Genomic DNA, 23,334 nt, shown 5'->3' on the forward strand with positions numbered 1-23,334 from the left:
AAAGGACCTGGGAGTCCCTTATGCTTTGGCCTGGAGCTAGTCTCAAAACTCATTGAATGGATAAGTCCTGATGGAGAATATTCTACAGATCAATCTGCAAAGACTTGGAAAGGTGTTTTCTGTATTTCCCTTTTTTTTTTTTTTTTTTTGGTTAGCTCTTGGCATTCAAAGAAAGTTCTGCCATAACACCAGCTGGATACTATCTCAAAGAACAGATGCCTTGAATTAAAATTCCTGTGATATACAATAATATCAAAATGTCCAGGTTTCAACAAAAGACTAAAAAGCACACAAAGCATAGGAAACAATGGCCCAGGCAAAGGAGGAGATTAAGGGATTAGAAACCATCAATGAGGAAGATCAGACCCAGGACATTCCAGACAATGACATTTAAAAATGACCCTAAATATGCTCAAGAGCAAAGGAAAACATGGATAAAGAATTAAAGAAAATCAGGAAAATGATAAATGAACAAAGGGAAAGTATCAATAGACAGAAATGATGAAGAGGAACCAAACAGAGCTGAAGACCACAGTGTAAGAAATTAAAAATTTCCTGTAAGGGTTTAAGAACAGATAGGAGTTGGCAGAAAAAAAGAATCAGTGAACTTGAAGATAAGACAATTAAATCATTCATTCTGAGGAGGAGAAAAAGGAAAAAATAAAGTGAACAATACTTGAGGAACCTGTGGGACATTATCAAGCATATCGATATAGGCATTGTGGGAGCCCCAGGAGAAGAAGGAGAGAAAAGCACTGTGGCATATATGATTTTGCATTTTCTCCCCCGCCCTTTTCAGTTGCAGCACTCTTCCATTTCTAAATAGGTAAAAGGCAAGCCTTGAGAAATGATTGCTTGCTAATGTGTAACTTATCAGTCAGCCTTGTACTATAAATACTGGACCTCTTTTCCTAGAAACCTGTGAGAATATCTATTCCATTGATTACATTATATCAATAGATCCCCCACTTAGTTACTATCAATATGCAACTTCTGTCCTACTGAGAAACATTATGAAGGTTATCTGCCAGAACACTGCATTCTTTAAAAGTCCTGCTGTCCCTCATGTGCCTTCCCTATCTTCATGTAAACATGCTTTATTAAAGTCCCCTCTTGTTTGCAGTGAGATGCAGGTGATTGAGCTTGGAACTGTCATCTCTCCTCCTGCTGCCAAGGATGAGGACCTCACATAAGTCCCCTAATAAACCAAGCTGGATTCACCAAGCTGGATTTGTCTGAGTTGTTCTTTGGTCTGATGTATCCCTCTCAGTTTGGCAAAAGCTGTCATTTTATACAATTCCTCACTATACTTATAAAAGGGGCAGAGAGAATATTCAAATAAATAATGGCTAAAAACTTCCCAAATTTAACAAAATATGTGAATATAGGCATCCAAAATGTCCAATGAACTCCAAACAAGATGAACCCAAATAGACCTACACTGCACCATGTTACAGTCAAACTGTCAAATGGCAAAGATAAAGAGATAATTCTAAGAGCCACAAGGGAGAAATAACATGCTACATGCAAGGAAATCTCAATGAGATTGAGTACCAAGTGCCATTTTTTCACTGGAAACCATGGAGGCAAGAAGGCAGTGGGAAGACATATTTAAAGTGCTAAAAGCAAAGTATTTCCAACCAAGAATTCTGTATCCAGCAATCTGTCTTTCAAAAATGACAGAGGCATTAAGACAATCCCAGATAAACAAAAGCTGAGGGACTTGGCCACCACCAGACAGACCTTACAACAAATGCTAAAGGGAGTTTTGCAAGTTGAAAGGAAAGAACACTATAAAATTGATAGAACCTACATGAAGAAATAAAGATCTGTGGTAAAGTTAATGACATGGGTAATTACAAATACAAGTATTATTGTATTTTTTATTTGTAACTCCACTTTTTACTTCCTACAGAATCTAAAAGGCAAATGGAGAAGGGGTAAGATGGCATTGGAGTAAGTTCAACCACATCCTGCCTAAGTGAGCTATTTTGGGAACCCACAAAGCAGGAGGCTTCAGGGCATCGATCTGAAGAGAGCACAACCAAAAGAATGATTGTTCAAGGTAAAACCATGAGTTTTTGGCACTTGAGGCTGGAATTGTGGGATGGCTGAGCCCCTCCCTCTGCACAGGAAGCCACAGCATTCCCTGACCCTTGCTGGTCAGTCAGTTGGAAGAGACTAACTCCAAGAGTGGGAGAGTCCTGGTGAAGGGTGAAGAGGGATCCTCTGAGTGTGGGTTCTATTGTCTGGACCCCCTTTTTTGAGCTTTGAGGAGCATACCAGCTGCCTTGAGGAGAAACCAGGAAGAGGGAAGAGGTGAATCTGCTGAGGCAGCCTGACTTACCTAACCTCCCAGGGATAGGGAAAATTAGTCTGGGAGAAGGTGGAGTTAGGCAATTAGCTAGTCCTGTGCAACTCAACTAAGGGAGGGGAACAGTTGGAAGTGCTTAATAGGCTTTCAAGAGCCTATTTAGGGTTCCAGGAAAGGTGTAGGTGCTCTCTCTTAAAGAGACTGAGAGTTATTTTTTTTTCTGTTGTGAGTTAAGTCACCAGGGTCCCATTTGAATTTCAAAAGGGAACTCTCACACATGTTGTTTCCTGCTGCCCTGAGAGAGAAAGCAGTTAGAAAAAAAGTGGGGAGAGGACAGATTCCTAATTAGCAGTTTATCCAATTGCAAAGAGTCAATCCTGCTCCAGGATTGAAGAGCTAATCAACCCAGCAGGAAGGTTTGGCTCAGTGGAGGCATTTCAGCCTTGAATATACCAGGTCTCTAGTTCAATTCCTGGCTCCTCTTAGAGTAGTGACCCACTGGGATATTAAACATCTAGTTGATATTTTAGGACAGGGGAAACATAGGCATTATCCTTGTATTAGCTTCCCCTGGGTCTCTTATTATTCCTTTTTAAAAATTTACTTTTGTTATATAATTTAATTTAGTTTACTCACTAAAATGCACTTCAAAATCTGCAGTGAGAAAGCTGCAGAGTATTTGATTGATAAACACCAGCAGCCTGACAAGTTCCACAGGGTCTGTTTATTCTTAGTGTTTGGTTAACTCTTTGCTTGTGGATGTGTCTAGTTTTGTTTTGTTTTCTTGTCTTTCCTTCCTCTTTATCCCCCCCTTTTAAAAAATTATTGCCAGCTTGTTTCTTCTTTGCTGTGCTTCCTCTTCCTCGATTTCCTCTTTTCTATGTATACTGATTTTGACTACCAATGCTATCTCTTTTCCTTGCTACATCTTTCTATCTTCCACCTTCTGTTGTTGCTCTGACATTCCAACTCTCTTTGTTTAGTCCCCAGTTTTTCTGGCTTTTTATTTTTGACGCTTCTATTCTGTTTTCTATCTTTCTGTTTTTGTCCTTTCTTTTCTCTTTCTCTCTATCCTCATCACACTGGCCTTTTAATTCATACTATATTCTTCTCCATGTTCAGTTTTCTGTTTCATTGTAGGTACACCACTTTTTTATTCCTATAACTCTACACTGCTTACATGAGTTTAATATTCATTCTCCTAGGTCTTATATGATCCTTCTGCTAACTTTTACTATCAATAATATTATTATACTTTTTATTTTCTTACCTCTTTTGCTATCCCTGGCCCTAATCTTTTTCCTTCAAGGGAACTTAGACAACAACAAGGAAATAGAATAAGAAGAACAAAGTGTCAAAGAGAAAACTTAACACATACACAAAAACAGCAACTAAATAAAACCTGAGATTAGAGGGAGAAGCTAATCAACTGAGCAAACCCATAAATATACAATGATGACCAGACAGCAACAAAAAATTGCAAACCATACCAATAATCAGAAAGATATGGCCTAGTCCAATGAACAAACTAAAAACCAGAAAGAGGAGCAGAACATTGAACAACTAATCAAAGCTGTCCAAACAAATATCATTGACCAACTTAATGAAGTGAAGGAAGAGATTAAGGATATTAAGAAAACACTTGGAGAGCATACTGAAGAAATTGTAAGCATATGCAAAAAGATAACAGATATGATGGTGATGAATGGCACAATCCAAGAAATAAAAAATACCCTCTTGGCAAATAACAGCTGATTTGAACAGGCAAAGGATAGAATGAGTGATGTGGAAGACAGTACATCTGAAATCAAACAGATAGTAGAATTGATAGATAAAAAGATAGAGAAATCCAGCAGGGACTTAGGAACCTAAATGACAATACAAAATGCACAAACCTATGCATTATAGACATCCCAGAAGGAGAAGAGGAAGGAAAGGGGATAGAAGGAGTGTTGGAGGAAATAATGACTGACAACTTCTCAAACCTATTGAGGGAGATGTATATACATGTACAGGAAGCACAATGCACCACAAACAGTATAAATCCCAAAAGGCCTACTCCAAGACATATACTTGTCAAATTATCCAATGCTCAAGACAAAGAGAAAATACTGAAGGCAGCAAGAGAAAAGAGAACCATCACATACAAGGGAAGCTCAATAAGACTAAGCACTGATTTCTCATTTGAAACCATGGAGGCAAGAAGGCAGTGGTATGACATAGTTAAGGTACTAAAAAATTTTTTTTCCAGCCAAGAATACACAGTCCAGCAAAGCTGGCATTCAAAAATGATGGAGAGGGAAGTGAATTTGGTTCAACTGATAGAGTATCTGCCTACCCAGGGCCTCCTGACCCATGTGGTGAGCTGGCCCACACACAGTGCTAATGTGCACAAGAAGTATTGTGCAACTTTTTTTTAATGGATTTATGCTTTATTAATATGTATTAATAAAATTGATTTTTTTAAAAACCCAAAACAATAAAATAAAATAAGCACATGCCCCTCAGCCACAGTGCACTCTTGGCCCTATCTCCTCTGTTACTTTTAAAGACAACATAAAGAACAGATACTGGGCACATGCTACTGATTGGCATGCGAGTGGACTTCTGCATGCAAAACTCCAGAATTAGAATTACGCAACAGGCAGTGCAGGACTGGGACATTTTGCAAGGTGTGGAGCAGAGCATGTCCTGGTGGAGTTGGACAGTGGCTCCTGGGGAAAGGAGCTGTGCTTCTGAGCCTCTCCACTCCAAACCCATCATTTGAGGAAGGAGCTTCAGCCATTTGCCCCCTCTAGGGCATGCTCAAGCAGTGTGCTCCATGAGAGCTGCCCCACACGAAAAAAACACAGTCTGCCCAGGAGTGGCACCGCACACACAGAGAGCTGATGCCGCAAGATGATGCAGCAAAAAGAATACAGATTCCTGTTGCTGCTGACAAGAATGCAAAGTGGACACAGAAGAACACACATAGCAAATGGACCCAGAGAGCAGACAATGGGGTGGGGGGGGGGGGGGAGGAAGAGAAATAAATAAAAAATAATTTAAAATTCTTTTTAAAAAATGATGAATTCAAAATATTCACAGATAAACAGAAACTAAGAGAGTATGCCAAAAAGAAACCTGCTCTTCAAGAAATACTAAAGGGATTTCTGTAGGTTGAAAGAAAACAACAGAAGAGACAGAGTTGGAGGAGAGTGTAAGAACAACTAAAAAGACAAAAAGAGAAATAAAAACAACATATGACATACACAAACCAAAAAAATATGGCTAATGTAAGTAATTCCTTGAGAGTAATAACATTGAATGTTAATGGATTGAAGTCGCCTGTCAAGAGACACAGATTGGCAGAATGGATAAGGAAATATGACCCACAAGAAACCTACCATAGGCCCAGGGGTTCACAGAGGTTGAAAGTGAATGGTGGGAAACAGACTTGGCCCAGTGGTTAGGGTGTCTGTCTACCACATGAGAGGTCCGCGGTTCAAACCCTGGGCCTCCTTGACCCATGTGGAGCTGGCCCATGCGCAGTGCTGATGTGTGCAAGGATTGCTGTGCCACGCAGGGGTGTCCCCTGTGTAGGGGAGCCCCATGCGCAAGGAGTGCACCCCGTAAGGAGAGCCGCCCAGCATGAAGGAAAGTGCAGCCTGCCCAGGAATGGTGCCGCCCACACTTCCCATGTCGCTGACGACAACAGAAGCGGACAAAGAAACAAGACGCAGCAAATAGACACAGAGAACAGACAACTTGGGGGGGGGGGAATTAAATAATAAATAAATCTAAAAAAAAAAAAAAAAGAAAGTGAATGGCTGGAAAATAATCTCACAAGCAAACAATAACCAAAAAAGGGCAGAAGTTGTTCTACTAATATCAGACAAAATAGACTTTAAATGCAAAATTATTGTGAGAGACAAAGATGGACACTATATATTAGTAAAAGGGGTAAACTTTCAAAAAGAAAGAACAATCATGAACATTGATGCACCTAGCCAGGGTGCCTCAAAATACATGAGGCAAACACTGTAAAAACTAGGTGGAGTAATAGATGCTTCCACAATTATAATGGGGGACTTTAATACACCATTATCACCATTAGACAGAACATCTTGACAGACAATCAATAAAGAAACAAAGACTTTGAATAATATATCAGAGGATCTGGACCTAATAGACATATACAGAGCATTACACCCAAATACAGCAGGATATACATTCTTCTCAAGCTCGCATGGATCAATTCTACAAGAATGCTAGGCCACAGAGAAAGTTTCAATGAATTCAGAAAGAATGAGATCATATAAAGTAATTTCTCTGACCACAATGGAATGAAGCTGAAAATAAGTAAGGAGCAGAGAAACAGATTAGGCACAAAGATATGGAAGTTAAGCAACACACTTAGACAAAGAGTGGGTCAAGGAGGAAATCTCAAAAGAAATCAGAAACTATCTAGAAACAAATGAAAATGACAACAAAATATATCAAAACTTATGGGATGGGGAAACGGATTTGGCCCAGTGATTAGGGCGTCCATCTACCACATGGGAGGTCCACTGTTCAAACCCCGGGCCTCCTTGACCCGTGTGGAGCTGGCCCGTGCACGGTGCTGATGCGCGCAAGGAGTGCACCATGCAGGGTGTCCCCCACATAGGGGAGCCCCACACGCAAGGAGTGCACCCGTAAGGAAAGCCGCCCAGCACGAAAGAAAGTGCAGCCTGCCCAGGAATGGTGCTGCCCACACTTCCCATGCCACTGACGACAACAGAAGCGGACAAAGAAACAAGACGCAGCAAATAGACACAGAGAACAGACAACCGGGGGGGGGGGAGGATTTAAATAAATAAAATAAATCTTTAAAACAAAAAAACAAAAAAAAAAACTTATGGGATGCAGCAAAAGCTGTATTGAGAGGGAAATTCATAGCTGTAAATTCAAATATCAAAAAGAAGAGCTAAAATCAAAGAACTAACTGCACATTTGGAGGAATTAGTGAAAAAAAAAACCACATAGGAAGAAGAAAGAAGGAAATAACAAAGATTAGAGCAGAACTAAATGAAATAGAAAATAAGAAAGCACCAGAAAAATAAACAAAACCAAGAGCTGGTTCTTTGAGAAGATCAATAAAATCGACAAACCCTTAGCTAGAATAACAAAGAATAAAAGAGAGAAGATGCTGTATTAGTCAGCCAAAGGGGTTGGAGCAAAATGGCTGCTGAAAGACGTCTATGAGAGTTTAGGCTTCCTGGGTTCCTCTCTTCCAGGGTACTGCTTCTTTCTGGGTTTAGTGTTCATCTCTTCCCAGGGCTTGCTTCTGTTTCCTCTGTGAGCTTACTTCCTGGGGCTCCAGCTTAAAGCATCAGCATCAAACTCCAATATCAAAAATGCCCAACTCTGTCCTTTGCCATGCCTTTTATTTATAAGTCCCCACACACTAAGGGGTGGGGACTCAATGCTCTAATGATGTTGCCCAAACAAAGCCCTAATCATAACTTAATCATGCCCAGGTACAGACCAGATAACAAATATAATCCAGTATCTACTATTGGAATTCATAACCATATCAAGCTGCTACACTTCACCCTCTGATTTCCAAAAAGACATTACAATATTCAAAAAAACAACCTTAAATGAGTAACAATGCAAGCGCTAAATCATATCACAATCAAATTAAAGAAACACAGTTTGTCTTAGGGCAAAGTCCCGTCTGCTACAGACCTCTGAAACTTACAAAATAATTTATCTGTTTCCAATACACAAATGGACAGACAAAGGAAAAACATTTTCATTAAAATAAGGAGAAACTGGGAGGGAAACATGAGTCATGGGTCCTCTACAGTTCAAGAAACCTGCAGGGCATCCTTTATTTGATTTCAGTCTGAAAGTTGTTCTTAAGATGATGGCTTATTCTCTTTGGTGCCTTATGGGAACCCACCCTTTCCACATGCTTGCCCAATGGCCATTTTCTTGGTTCCACCCTCATCAAGCATGTGGGTGTCGACTAAGCTCCAGACCTCACCCTACAAGATTGTTGGGGTGATTGCCACACCTTACCCAATCTTTGAGTTAGATTCTTAACCCCCCTAGTACAGTGACATGAAGACAACATTTCCCCTAACCTTTGGCATACAGGCTCAACACTCTTAGAGCAATGAGTTGACCACCTGGCTTTCCCTAATCCTTGGGGACAGGTCCTTTCCTCTCAGCCCTATGGGGCATTGACCTCAACCTCCCTAATTCTTGAGGAATGTGCTGCACCTTCTCTGTACCTTGGGCAGCAAAACTCTCCCTGAACTTCAGGCAGGAACATCCACCCTCTTCAACGGCTGGTGCAAACTCACCCTCTCTGTACACTTGGGTGGGGTTTCTCTCTTAGCCCACTATAATGTCTTTTTATTTATTTATTTATTTTATTTATTTCTCTCCCCCTCCCCCCCCATTGTTGTGTGTTCTTCTGTGTCCACTTGTATTCTCAGCAGCAATGGGAATCTGTGTCTCTTTTTGGTTGCATCATCTTGCTGCATCAGCTCTCCATGTGTGCAGTGCCACTCCTGGGCAGGCTGCACTTTTCTCACTCCAGATGGCTCAATACAGGGTGCACTCCTTGCACATGGGGCTCCCTATGTGGGGGACACCCCTGTGTGGCAGAGCACTTCTTGTGCGTGGCGGCACCACACGTGGGCCAGCTCACCGCACAGGCCAGGAGGCCCTGGGTTTGAACCCTGGACCTCCCATATGGTAGGTGGATGTGCTATCAGTTGAGCCACACCCACTTCCCCCAAGGTAACATCTTAATTCCAGATCTCAACTTCCATGGTTTTCCTCTTAAAGCTGTTTCTCCTTCAATCTCTTCTTCCCATGTCCCTTTTAGTCCAAGCTGGCAGTAGTTTTGTTCATACAGCTCTCTCAAAAACCTTGTTCATTTAGCATGCAGGAAGCAGGGGTCCAGGCCATTAGACAGTAAGACTTTCCACAAGTCTTTCCAAGATAACTGCATCTTCAATCATAATTTACAAGTGCCAAGTTTAGTTAAGTTCTCCAATGGGGCACTTTCATCTGGGAGCTTGATTTCCAGAGGCTTGTACTTTCCAGAAACAATTTCTGTTTTCTTTGTGCCCAACAAGTCAGTCCTCAGCTTATCTCTCTCTTCTAGCATTTTGCTATAAGCTTCAAGAAGAAGCCAAGCCTCATTTTCTGAGTTTACTTTGGAAAGTTCTTCAGCTAAATGCCCAGGCTTGCCATTTTCAAATTCTGCCTTCCATGCAACACCAGGAGACAACCTTGCTAAGTTCTTTGCAACTTCAAAACGTGGACCACCTTTCCTCCAGTTTCCAATAATAGTGTCATCATTTACTTTCTAGGCATCATAAAAAGTCTCTTTAGCATCCATCTTGCTATCAACAGTCTCTTTGAAGCACTGTAGATCTTTTCTTCCAAGCAGCTTACAATTCCTCCAAAAAATATCCCTTACCCATTTATAAAACCATTCCAGCATTTCAGTAATCGCAAAAGCACTTCCTCACTCCTTGGTACCAAATTATGTATTATTCGGCCAAAAGGGTGCTGATGCAAAATACAAGAAATTGGTTGGTTTTTATAAAGGGTGTTTATTTGGTGTAAGAGCTTACAGATAACAAGCCATAAAGCATAAGTTACTTTCCTCACCAAAGTCTATTTTCATGTGTTGGAGCAAGACGGCTGCTGACAGATGACTGTTGGTGTTCAGGATTCCTGGGTTCCTCTCTTCCAGAGTCTTGCTTCTCTCTGGGTTTAGGGTTCCTCCTTTCCTAGGGCTTGCTTCTGTTTCTTCTATGAACTTACTTCCCAGGGCTCCAGCTTAAGGCATCAGCATCAAACTCCAACATCAAAATTCCAACATCAAAAACCCTCAACTCTGTCCTTTGCTATGCATTTTATGTCCTAATGACAGGGTCCAATGAAAGCCCTAATCATAACTTAATCATGCCCAGGTACAGACCAGATAACAAACATAATCCAATATCTATTTTTGGAATTCATAACCATATCAAACTGCTACAGATGCAAATACACAAAATAAGTGAGAAAGGGGATAACACCACTGACTCCAAAGAAATAACGAGTATCATAAGAGGATACTTTGAAAAACTATATGCCAACAAGAAGGAAAATTTAGAGGAAAAGGACAAAATCCTAGAAACACATAAGCAGCCTACATTGACAAAAGAAGAAATTGACAATCTCAACAAACCAATCACAAATAAAGAGATAGAATCAGTCATTTAAAACCTTCCAACTATGAAGAGCCCAGGGCCAGACAGTTTCACAGGTGAATTCCACCAAACATTCCAGAAATAACTAACACCAATCTTGCTTAACTCTTCCAAAAAATTGAAATAGAAGGAACATTGCCTAAGTCACTCTATGATGCCGACATTATCCTAATACTAAAGCAAAACAAAGACACCACGAGAAAGGAAAATTACAGATGAATCTGTTTACTGAATCTAGATGCTAAAATTCTCAACAAAATACTTGCCAATCATATTCAACAACACATCAAATGAATTATACACCATTATCAAGTTGGTTTCATCCCTGGTATGCAAGGATGGTTCAACATAAGAAAATTAATCACTGTAAAACACCCTATAAACAGATTGAAGGGAAAAAATCACATGATCATATCTATAGATGCAGAAAAAGCATTTGACAAAATACAGCACCCTTTCATGATATAAACACTACAAAAGATATGAATAGAAGGAAACTTTATGAACGTGATAAAGGGTATATATGAAAAACCCACAGTTAACATCATATACAATGGTGAAATCCTAAAATCTTTCCCTCTAAGATCAGGAACAAGATAAGGATGACCACTATCACCCCTCCCATTTAATAGTGTCCTAGAAGTATTTGCTTGAGCACTGAGGCAAGAAACAGATATAAAAGGCAACCAAATTGGAAAGAAAGAAGTCAACATTTCACTACTTGCAGATGACATGATCCTATACATAGAAAATCCTGAGAGGAAGGCTGACATAGCTCAACTGATAGAGCGTCCATCTACCATATTGAGGGTCCAGAGTTCAATCCCCAGGGCCTCCTGACCTATGTGGTAAGCTGGCTCATGCTCAGTGCTGCTGCACGCAAGTAGTGTTCAACATCACTAGCTATTAGGGAAATGCAAATCAAAACTACAATGAGATACCATCTTATACCCATTAGACTGTCAGCTATTAAAATATCAGAGGACTACAAGTGTTGGAGAGGATGTGAAGGAATGGGAACTCTTATCCACTGCTGGTGGGAATGTAGAAGGATCCAACCATTGTGGAGGACAGTTTGGCAGTTCCTCAAAAAACTACCTATAGATTTGCCATGTGACCCAGCAATTCCACTACTGGGTATAACCTAGAAGAACTGAAAACAAGGATACAAACTGATATATGCACACCAATGTTCATAGTAACATTACTCATTATTGCCAAAAGTTGGAATCAACCCAAATGCCCATCAACAGATGAATGGGTAAACGAAATGTGGTATATACGTACAATGGAATACTACTCAGCTGTAAGAAGGGATACAGTACTAACATACGGGATAACATGGGTGAATCTTGAGGACCTTATGTTGACTGAAGCAAGTCTGACATGGAAGAACAAATACTACATGGCCTCTCTGATATGAATTAAGCAAATCAAGCTGTCTCAAAGAGCTAGAGACTGGAAGATAGGCTTACAGAAAATGGGGGGGGGGGAGAGGTTGTGTCTACATGGGCGAAATCTATGATATAGTGGAGGTAAGTTATTGTGTAGAGAAGGGATAAGATGGGGGCATAGAGATACTATTGGGTTGGGCTTTGCAGGCTTGAGGGGGGCTAGAGTTGGGAGGATGGGTCAGATGGTCCATTGAATTGGGGGGAGGTTGGGAGGAAGCAGGTGAAAATGGGAAGTTGTCAAGTATGTGGTTGAAACTATAATGATGAGAAGACTCTTTAGAAAATACAATAAGCAAGGGTTATAGGTTTAAGGTGTTTGATGGGGGGTATCTGGCACAGGGTTCACCTGGGTCAGGCTTCTAGGGGGTGTGTGATTGCTCATATCTTGTCATAGTGTGTTGTATCAGTGGGGGAAGACCCATACAATGAGAGAGAAGGTGTTGTACCCCCATCCAGAGAGGCCTGAAGTTCTCAAGCAGAGGGAAGGGTGTCTTTCAAGAGCATGGGTGGCTCCCAATGGGGGAGGACACACTAGTGTGTCAAGCCCTCAGCCTTGTTGCAAGTATCTATGAATCTTGTCCTTCAAGCAGTGAAGCTTGGTTGTCACTGTGGACCCCGAGGGGAGTGGGAGAGAGGAATAGAGTAGATGAAAGAAGGGGTAACTGGTGGGCAATGGAGGTGTTCTACATGATGATTCAGTGATTGATGCAGGCCATGTTAAATTTTACCAAAAATTTGTAGAAATATATGGTCCAAAATGTAAACCATAATGCAACCAAAAATTTATATAACTGTACAGTCTAAAGTGTAATCCATAATGTAAACCATAACATAACCATTGGTGGTAGCTATATTTCAATATTTGTACATTAGTTGTAGCAAATGCAACATCCACATGTAAAAAGATCGTTGCTGAGAAGGGGGGAGGAGTGGGAGGGTTTGGGGAATGTGGGAGCCCCCTGTATTCTATATGTGACTTTACTGTGACCTAAAACTTTTTTGAAGACATAAAAAATATATATATGTAAGACACTGAGGAAGAAATGGAAGAGATTGCCTGGCCACTGTACATACAGGGCAACACCTATTACAGTGGTGAAAGGCAAAACATCAAAAAAAATTTTATATTTTTCATTTTTTTAATATCCCAACTTATTTTTTACTTTATTTTAGTTTTTTGAAATTATTATGTATTTTATTTCTAATCTTTAAACCTATCATTACTATTCCATTTTCCTATTAATTGCATTTGGCAATATTTTAGGCTTCATATTTAAAGAAGTTTTGAATCACAGAGGGGTTCAACTACCCCAGGGGAAGAGCATTGGTGTGGGATGTCATTGACAGGGGATGCATGGGTGGTAGGGAGTTTTCCAGGTCTATAGGGTATATAGATATGTTTAGATGTTCACTGGGTATTGATATAGGAGGTAGAGATTCACATGACAACTGAGAGAGTACTGAGTTCCCAATCTGGGGGAGCTCTGTCACATTCCCCAGTGGAACAGCAACAATCCCCCAAGTGCAAGGGCAAAAACCAGTGAAGAAAGATGGTCCAATGATGGGCCCTTGATACTGATGACTATGCTTATAAGCCTGTGTGCTTAAAATTTCAACTAGGCCTAGAGCTGCAGGGTACCTAAGAGTTACCTTCTGAGAACCTCCACGTTGCTGAAATGTGGCCACCCTCTAAGTCAAACTCAGCATATAAATGCATTACCTTCCCCCCAGCATGTGACATGACTCCTGGGGATAAGCCTCCCTGGCGCCAAGGGATTAAAACCACGCACCAGCTGATCATGCAACTAGAAAAGGATATTGAATAAAAGGGGAAAATGGTAAAGACAAATGAGTTTATATGGCTAAGAGACTTCAAAATGAGTCAGGAGTTCATCAGAGGGGTCGTATTTATGCACATCTCAGCAGGATTTCAGAGACAGCCAAAGTAGATACAAAGCCCAGGTAGCGGTGCTCCTGAGGGCCATAGAGACACCCAGGACCTACTGTCATGGCAGATGGCTCTGGAGCTCAGTACCTTGCCAGTGGGCCCTACTTTGGAATTTGTGTTCCTCAGTGTGATGAAATTGGACTCAGATGTATCCTCTACACATGCCTCCTCTGTCCCTTTTATTGAACCTGTGGTTGGTGCTGGGTTTGGTGTATGCCAAGGAGACTTGAATCTCTAGACTGTTCATGTGCCAACTGGGCCCTGAGCCTAAGCAGAGTTGCAACACCTCCTCTCCAGTTCGTTGGACTTACCCAGGTCAGCTAACATGGAGATGAGGATGGTCAACCACCACACCAAGGAACCAAGAGAGTACATCTGCAAACAGGGGAATCCTGTAGCAGTTTGTTATTATTGATGAATTCCAAAAAGAAATATTGGATTATGTTTGTAAACTGATCTTTTCCTCTGGGCATATTAGATTATATTGGATTCATAGGTTTACTTGATTAAGTAATTATGTAAATCTCTTGTGTCAGTAGAGCATTGAGTACCTGCCCTTTGGTGGGTGGGGACTTGCAGATAAAATGCATGAGGGCTTTTAATGTTGGAGTTTTGATGTTGGAGTTTGATACTGAAGTCTTAATCTGGAACCCTGGGAGAGAGAAACAGAGCCTTTTGCCTCATAGTCTACAGCTGACCTTGTGGAGAAAACAGAGGAGCTGAGCCCAGAGAAATCCAGGAAGCCTGAACCCTCACAGACATTGGCAGCCATCTTGCTCCAACACGTGAAAATAGACTTTGGTGAAGGAAGTAACTTATGCTTTATGGCCTGGTATCTGTAAGCTCCTACCCCAAATAGATAGCCTATATAAAATCCAACCAGTTTCTGGTATTTTGCATCAGCACCCCTTTTGCTGATAATACAAATCCCATCCATCAGCCATGTGGGCTCTAAGCCCCTCTCAATTTAGAGGTGGAGTGGGCATTGCCATCCCAGGATCCTCAGGATGGAGGAATAAAATATGGACTAGAGTGGACTTAATGGTATTCTACTATAGCATTATTGTGACTCTAGCAATGGAAGGAATTATATCACTGACGTGGAGACAGTGGCCATGGGAGTTGCTGAAGGCAGGGAGAGGGAAAAAGAGGTGGGATATAGGGGCATTTTTGGGACTTTGGAATTGTCCTGAATGATATTGCTGGACAGATGCAGGCCATTATATATCCTGCCATAACCCACTGAATGGACTGGGAGTGTGGACTACAACATAAACTATAATCCATGCTGTGTAGCAGTGCTCCAAAATGTATTCATCAAGTGCAGTGGCTGTACCACACTAATGAAAGAAGTTGTTCATGTGGGAGGAGTGGGAGGTGTTGGAAATGGGGTATATTGGAATCTCATATTTTTTAATGTACATCTTGTGTGATCTATGTATCTTTAAAAAGGGATAATAAAGTCTGAAAAAAGTCAAATGTATTAAATGTATGATAAATCAATATTTTGAAGTAATAATGCACAAATATGTAATTTGTGACAAGAATTACATAAAGATGGGGGATGGAGGGTATAGGAATATATTTTAGTATGGTATTGAAATGCTTAAGTTGGCATCAAAGGAGAGGAGATGATTATAAATATAGGATATTAAAATTAAGCCCCATGGTAAACACAAAGAAATATCAGAAAGTGCACAAACTCATAGGAGGAAGGGAAAGTTCTAGTAATGGATGGTAGTGAGGATACTGCAACATTGCAAAGGCTTTTTTTTTTTTAAGATTTATTTTTTATTTATTTCTCTCTCCTTTCCCTGCCCCTATTTATCTGCTTTCTGTGTCCACTCACTGAGTGTTCTTCTGTGTCCACTTGTATTCTTGTCAGCAGCACTGGCAATCTGTCTCTTTTTGTTGCAGCGTATTGCTGTGTCAGTTCTCTATGTGTGTGGCACCACTCCTGGGCAGGCTGCACTTTTTTTCGAGTGGGGCAGCTCTCTTTATGGGGCACATTCCTTGCATGTGGACTCCCCTACGCAGGGGACACCCCTGCGTGGCATGGCACTCCTTGTGCACAATAGCTCTGTGCACTGGCCAGCTCACCACATGAGTCAGCTGGCACTGCATTTGAACCCTGGACCTCCCATGTGGTGGGCAGATGGTCTATCAGTTGAGCCAAATCTGCTTCCCTGTAAATGTTATTAATCTCACTAAATGATATGCTTGGGAGGAGTTGGAATGGGAAGACTTATGTTGTATATATGGTCCCACAATTAAAGAAAAAGAAAGATAAACTAAGAGAAAATAACAATTAAATGCAATATATGATACTGGGTGGGATCTTAGAATGGAAGAGAAAGACTCAAAGGACATTATTGGGACATAAGAAAAAATTGGAATATTGAATGTAAGCTTCATGTCAATGTTACATTTCTTGAACTTGATAACTGCACTTAAGTGAATATCCTTGTTCACAGGAAATGCACATGGAAGTATCATGTGTTCAAATATTATGATGCATCCAACTTAGTCTCAAATGTTCAGAAAATGGAAGGAAGGAAGGAAGGAAGGAAGGGAGGGAGGGAGGGAGGGAGGGAGGGAGGGAGGGAGGGAGGGAGGGAGGGAGGAAGGAAGGAGGGAAGGAAGGGAAGGAAGGAAAGAATGAAGGGAAGGAAGGAAAGAAGGAAGGGATGGAAGGAAGATAGATACATAGATGAGATAGAGAAAGGGGAGAGAGAGAATGATAAGCAGGTAAGGTGACAAAATGTTAAAATTGGTGATTTGGGTATCTGGGAGGGTGGAGGTATGTTGGAGTTCTCTGTATGGGGTTTGTATTATTTTAGAACTCTCTTGTAAATCTGAAACTATTTCAAAATAAAAAGTCAAAAAAGAAATAGATTGCTGGTTCTCCTGATGAACATCTGTCCTTCATAGTTAGCTGGAAAAAATATTTTTAAAATATTTGTGGCAGTTTGATATTATTTATGAATTCCAAAAAGAGATATTGACTATGTTTGTAAATTGGTCTGTGTCTGTGGGTGTGATACACTTTGATTGTATTAGATTCAGCCAAGGTGGCTTTGATTAAATTATGTTAAGATTAGGGCTTTGATTTGATCACATCATTAGGACAACTCAGTTTGAGTCCTGAACCCCTTTGTGGCCTATATAAATGGACACTCGATCATGGAGACAGAAGCAGATACACAAGAAAAGAGAGAGAACTCCATAGATATGGAAGAGGACTTTGATCTTGTGGCCCCAGGAAGAGAGATGAGCCATTCACATGATAGTTTGCAGCCAAGGAGAACAGAGCAGCTGAGCAGCTAAGTAAGGAGAGACCAGACCCACCAATTTGCTTCATCATGTGGCAACTGACTTGGTGAGAATTGGACTTTTTAGGGCCTTGTAACTGTACGCTTTAACCCCCCAAATAAATACCCTTTATAAAAGTCAACAAATTTTTTTTTAATTTATCTTGCCCCCCCTCCCCACCTTGGTTGTTTGCACTCACTGTCTGCTCTCTGTGCCTATTCATTGTGTGCTTCTCTTCTTTTTTTCTTTCTTTCTTTTCTTTTTTTCTTTAGGTACCAAACCTGGGACCTCCCATGTGGGAGGAAAGCACCTAATCACTTGAGCCACCTCAGCTCCCTGCTTGTTGTATCTCTTGTTGTGTTTCCTCATTGCATTATATTGCTGCACTATCTTTTTGCATCAGCTTGCCATGCCAGTCTGCCACATCAGCTTGCTGTCTTGCTCATCTTCTTCAGGAGGCACTGGGAACTGAACCTGAGATCTCCCATGTGGTAGGTGGACACCCAACTGCTTGAGCCACCTCTGCTTCCCTCAAATGATTTCTGGTACTTTGCATCAGCACCCCTTTTGGCTTACTAATACAGAATTTGGTACCAAGAGTGGGGTCATGCTTTTGCAATTATCAAAATGCTGAAATGGTTTTATAAATGGATAAGGGGTATTTTTTTTGTTGTTGAGGAATTATGAGATGCTTGATAGAAAAGACCTATATTTCTTTGAAGAGACTGTTGGAAGGAATATGGAGCCTAAAGTTATTTCTGATAAAGTCTTAGAAGGAAATGATGAAACTATTATTGGAAACTGGAGGAAAGGTGATCCATGTTTTAAAGTTGCAGAGAACTTAGCAAGATTGACTCTGGATGTTTTATGGAAGGCAGAACTTAAAAATTATGAGCTTGGATATTTAGCCAAAAAGACTTCCAAATAAAAGTGGAAAACACATTCTGACTTCTCCTTGCATCTTATGGCAAAATGTTAGAGGAAAGAGATAAGCTGATAACTGAATTGTTGAGTGCAAAGAAAACAGAAACTGATTCCAGAAATTCCATGCCTCTGAAAAATCAAACCCCCAATGATAGTGCTCCATTTGAGGAATTAACTAAACTTGGAACTTACAAGGATTGAAAATGTAGTTATCCAGGAAAGAATTGTGGAAAGTCTTACTGTCTGATGGACTGGTTCCCTACCTCCTACTTCCTACATGCTAAACCAACAAGCTTTTTGCAAGCGCTCTATGAACAAAATCACTGTCAGCCTGGTAAAAAAGGGAATTGGAGGGGGAAAAATGGAAGGAAAAACAGCTTTAAGAGGAAAACCATGGAAGCCGAGGTCTGGAATTAAAATATCTCCTTGGGCCAAGAGAGGGACCCCACACATGTGTACAGAGAGAGTGAGTGTGCCCCAGCATTTGAAGAGGGTGAATGTTCCAATCCATTCTTCAGTTAGATTTTTGCCACCCAGGCTACAGAAATGGTGGAAAACATTCCCCAAGGATTGGGGAGAGTGAGGTTGATACTCCATTGCTCTGAGAAGGGTGAGCCTGTTCCCCATAGATTAGGGAAGGCCAGGTCACCACCTCAATGTTCTAAACCAAAATTACTACCATTTAATAAACCAAAAGCAATACCAGATTCCTGGACGGGATTGCTGAGATAAATGCCACCATCAAGGATTTGAAGGATGCAGGGTAGTTGTTCCCACCATATCCCCATTCAACTCTTCTATTTAATCTGTGCAGAAAACAGGTGGATCTTGGAGGATGACAGTGGATTATCATAAACCTAACACAGTGGTGACTCCAATTGCAGCTGCTTTTCCAGATGTGGTATCATTGCTTGAGCAAATAAATATACCCCTGGTACCTGTTTATGTAGCTACTGATCTGGCAAATGCTTTTTTTCTCAATTGCCATTAGTAAGGACCACCGGAAACAATTTGCTTTCATCTGGCAAGGCCAACAATATACCATCACTGTCTTGCCTCAGGGATATATCAACTCTCCAGCCCTATGTCATAATATTGTCTGCAGGAAACTTAACCATCTCTCCCTCCCACAAGACATCACACTGGTCCATTATATTGATGATATCATGTTGACTGGACCTAGTGAGCAAGAAGTAGCAATTACTCTGGAGTTACTAGTAAGGTATTTGCATGAGAGAGGATGGGAGATAAATAAAAGAGCCTTCCATTGCAATGAAATTTCTAAGTGTCCAGTGATGTGGGGCATGTAGATATATCCCTTCTAAAAAGGATAAACTTTTGTATCTGGCCCCTCCTATGACCACAAATGAGGCACAATGCTTAGTTGATCTCTTCAGATTTTGGAGACAACACATTCCTCATTTGGGTGTGCTACTCCAGCCCATTTACTGAGTTACCAGAAAAGAAAAGCTGCTAGTTTTGAATGGGGACCAGAACAAGAGGATGCTCTTTGACAATTCCAACCTGTTATGCAAGCTGCACTGCCACATGGGCCGTATGATCCAGCAGATCCAATGGTACTGGAAGTGTCAGTGGCAAAGAGATTCCATCCGCAACCTTTGGCAGGCCCTTATAAGAGAATCACAATACAGATCCTTAGGATTTTGGAGCAAAGCCCTGCCATCCTCTGCAGATAACTACTCTCCTTTTGAGAAACAGTTGTTGGCTTTCTGCTGGACCTTAGTAGAGACTGAACACTTAACCATGAACCACAACTGACCATGAGATCTGAGTTGCCTGTCTTGACCTGGGTATTGCCTGACCCACAAAACCATAAAGTTGGGCATGCACAGCAAAACTCCATCATAAAGTGGAAGTGAGTGGGTTCTGAAGGCACAATTAAGTTGCAAGAGGAAGCAGTCCAAATGCCCATGGTCACCACTCCTGCCACATTGCCTTCTTTCTCAGTCCATAGCTATGGCCACTTGAGGAGTTCCATACAGTTAGTTGACAGAGGAAGAGAAAATTCAGGCCTGTTTTACAGATGGTTCTGCATGATTTGCAGCTACTACCCAAAAGTGGACAGTTGGAGCACTGCAGCCTCTTTCTGGGATGTCCCTGAAGGCCAGTGTGAGGGCAAATCCTCACAACAGGCAGAACTTAGAGCAGTGCTCTGGTTATACATTTTGCTTGGAAGGAGAAATGAACAGAGGTGTATTTGTACACTAATTCATGGGCTTTGCTAATGGTTTGCTGGATGGTTAGGGACTTGGAAGGAACATGATTGGAAAATTGGTGACAAAGAGGTCTGGGGAAGATGTATGTCAATAGACCTTTCAGAGTGGGTAAAAAACATGAAAATATTTGTGTCCCATGTGAGTGTTCACCAGAGGGTGACTTCAGCAGAGGAAGATTTTAATATCAAGTAGATAAGAAGACCCACTCTGTGGCTAGCCCTCAGCCTCTTTCCCCAGCCTCTCCTGTCATTGCCCAATGCACTCATGAACAAAGTGACCATGATTGTAGGGCAAAGGCTCAGCAACATGGACTTCCTCTCACCAAGGCCGACTTGGCTACAGCCACTGCTGAGTGTCCAATGCAACAGCAGCAGAGATCCACAGTCAGCCCCCAATATGACACCATTCCCTGAGGTGATCAGATTGCTACCTACCTGGTGGCAGGTTGATTATATTGGAACACTTCTATCTTTGAAAGGGTACTATTGATTTGTTCTAGCTAGGATACATACTCCAGATGTGAGTTTGCTTTCCCTGCATGCAATGCTTCTTCTGAAACTACCATCCATGGACTTACCAAATGTCCTATCCACTGCCATGTTATTCCACATAGCATTTCTTGTGATCAAGGAACCCATTTTACAGCAAATGATGTGCAGGAATGGGCACATACTCATGGAATTCACTTGTTTTACCATTTTGCCCATAATCCTGAAGCAGCTGGATTTATAGAATGGTGGAATGACCTTTTGAAGACTCAATTATGGCACCAACTAGGTGTCATTACCTTGCTGGGTTGGGGCAGTGTTCTCCAGGAGGCTGCCTATGCTCTAAATTAACATCCACTCTATGGTACTGTTTCTCCCATAGCCAGGATTCATGGGTCCAGGAATCAAGAGGTAGAAATGGTTGTGGAACCACTCACTATTAAGTCTAGTGATCCACTAGGAAAATTTTTGTTTCCTGTCCCTGCAACCTTAAGCTCTGCTGGTCTAGGTCTTATTTCCAAAGGAAGTAGTGCTTTACCAGGGAAAAAAGTGATTCCATTTTACTTAAAAACTGCCCCCTGGCTACTTTGGGCTCCATGTTCCTCTGAATCACCAGGCAAAGAAATTAATTACTGTACTGACTGGGGTGATTGATCCTGACTATCAAGGGGAAAATAGGATTTTACCTGAAATTGAGGTAAAGAAGAGTTTGCCTGGAATATAGGAAATCCCCTAGGGTCTCTTAGTACTACCATGCCCTGTGATTAAAGTCAATGGAAAATTGCATCAAGTCAGTCCATGTAGGACTAACAATGGCCCAGAATCTTCAGGAATGAAAGTTTAGGTCACCCCACCAGGCAAAGAACCACAGTTAGCTGAGGTGCTTGCTGACAGTAAGGGAAGATGGTTGGGTAGTGGAAGAAGGTAGTGATAAAGAAGAACTTTGACCACATTATCAGTTACGGAAACAAGGATTGTAACAATCATGAATATTTCTTCCTTGTTTTGTTAAGAGCTTGTTTATATATGTACAATTATTAATATCTTTGTTTTCTCCCTTAACTTTTCCCTTTATCATATGACATAAATTGTGTAAGTTTCATGCGATAGTATTTAAGGATGTCAAGTTTGAGTGAATATTACCCAAGGGCTTGCACCGTATTCTGGAGGGATTTAGTGTGTTTCTGGCTGTACATAGGACAGATGAATATTGTTACATAGATATATCTATATATATATCTATATCTAGATAGATAGATAGATAGATAGATAGATAGATAGATAGATAGATAGATAGATAGATAGATAGATAGATAGATATCTGTTACTGTTTTTATTTTGAGACTAAGTATAGTTTAAGGTGATGTGTATGGCTGCCAAGTTGACAAGTGTGGACTGTGATGTTTAGGCTAATGTTATCAACTCAGTTAGGCATTGGTACCCAGCTGTTTGGTTAAGCAAGCACTAGACTAATTGTAATACAAGGGCATTTCATGGACTTTAATAATCAGTGAGTTTATTGCCATCTGTAATGAGTAACATCTTATCCAATTAGTTTTGAAGACCCTAAAAGGGGAAATGATTTCAGCATTCAGAGAGAGAATTTCATCTCTACTTCAGACAGACAGCAACTCCTAGGAACTCATCAAGGACTGTTGCCAGCAGATGGGTTTCTAGGTTCTTGGCTATGTTGCATAAAGGAATTTAAGGACACACCATAGGGGAGGCAAACAAAGAGTTTATTGAGAAATGAGAAAATGGAAAGTATGCACTGGAGACATGGGTGTGAAAATGCTCGAGAGAGGGGCTCCCTGGGGCTGGGGCTGGGGTCTTTTAAGTCTGGCCTTTCCTCCATCCCTCTCCCCATTTTAAGGAGAGATCTTAGCTATTTGCCATCCTAATTGGTTGCTTTTCTGTCTTCTTATTGGTTTACACTATGGGCCACTCAAGTTGCACCTGAGTTTCAGGGAACCAATGGCAAGGCCTTTTTTTTTTGGAGTTATCCAGGGCTCCTTTTGAGCTGGGGAGTTTCATGTGGGATGTCATAGGTTCTTGGCAGGCTTTCCACTGTAAGGGTTTCATCTGTTTTTGAGCAGCTGCCTTCCTCAGGGGTTTTCCAGGCAGGGTCCTGTGGCCCTATTCTTTGCTGGGTTTCAGTTGTGATGCTTACAGCTTTGTTTTGACCAGTGGCCTTTCCTCCTTTCCTATACTAACCTACCTTAGGACCTTCATCATAACCCTGGTTTGGACTGGTGCATCCCCACAGTCACATGAGACAATTTTATAAAATTTCATACCAATTACAGATATCTCCTGTTGGTTCTGTTTCCCTAGAGAACCCTGACTAATACACCTACTATTGCAGGTTTATTATAGCAAAAAGAATAGAAATGAGAAAGATCCAAGAGAAG

General features: G+C 41.2%; 1 protein-coding gene and 1 pseudogene across 1 annotated transcript in view; one reads left to right on the top strand and one right to left on the bottom strand.

Moving 5' to 3' along the window:
* The window catches only part of GPT2 (glutamic--pyruvic transaminase 2), a 166,522-nt gene that overhangs the window by 15,660 nt on the left and 127,528 nt on the right, over positions 1-23,334 (bottom strand). The gene's annotated exons all lie outside the window — the stretch shown is intronic.
* Positions 19,702-23,334, top strand: part of LOC101438307 (estradiol 17-beta-dehydrogenase 8 pseudogene) — a 44,727-nt pseudogene continuing 41,094 nt past the window's right edge.

This window comes from Dasypus novemcinctus, chromosome 18 (assembly GCF_030445035.2).
Source record: "Dasypus novemcinctus isolate mDasNov1 chromosome 18, mDasNov1.1.hap2, whole genome shotgun sequence".
Lineage (NCBI taxonomy): Eukaryota > Metazoa > Chordata > Mammalia > Cingulata > Dasypodidae > Dasypus > Dasypus novemcinctus.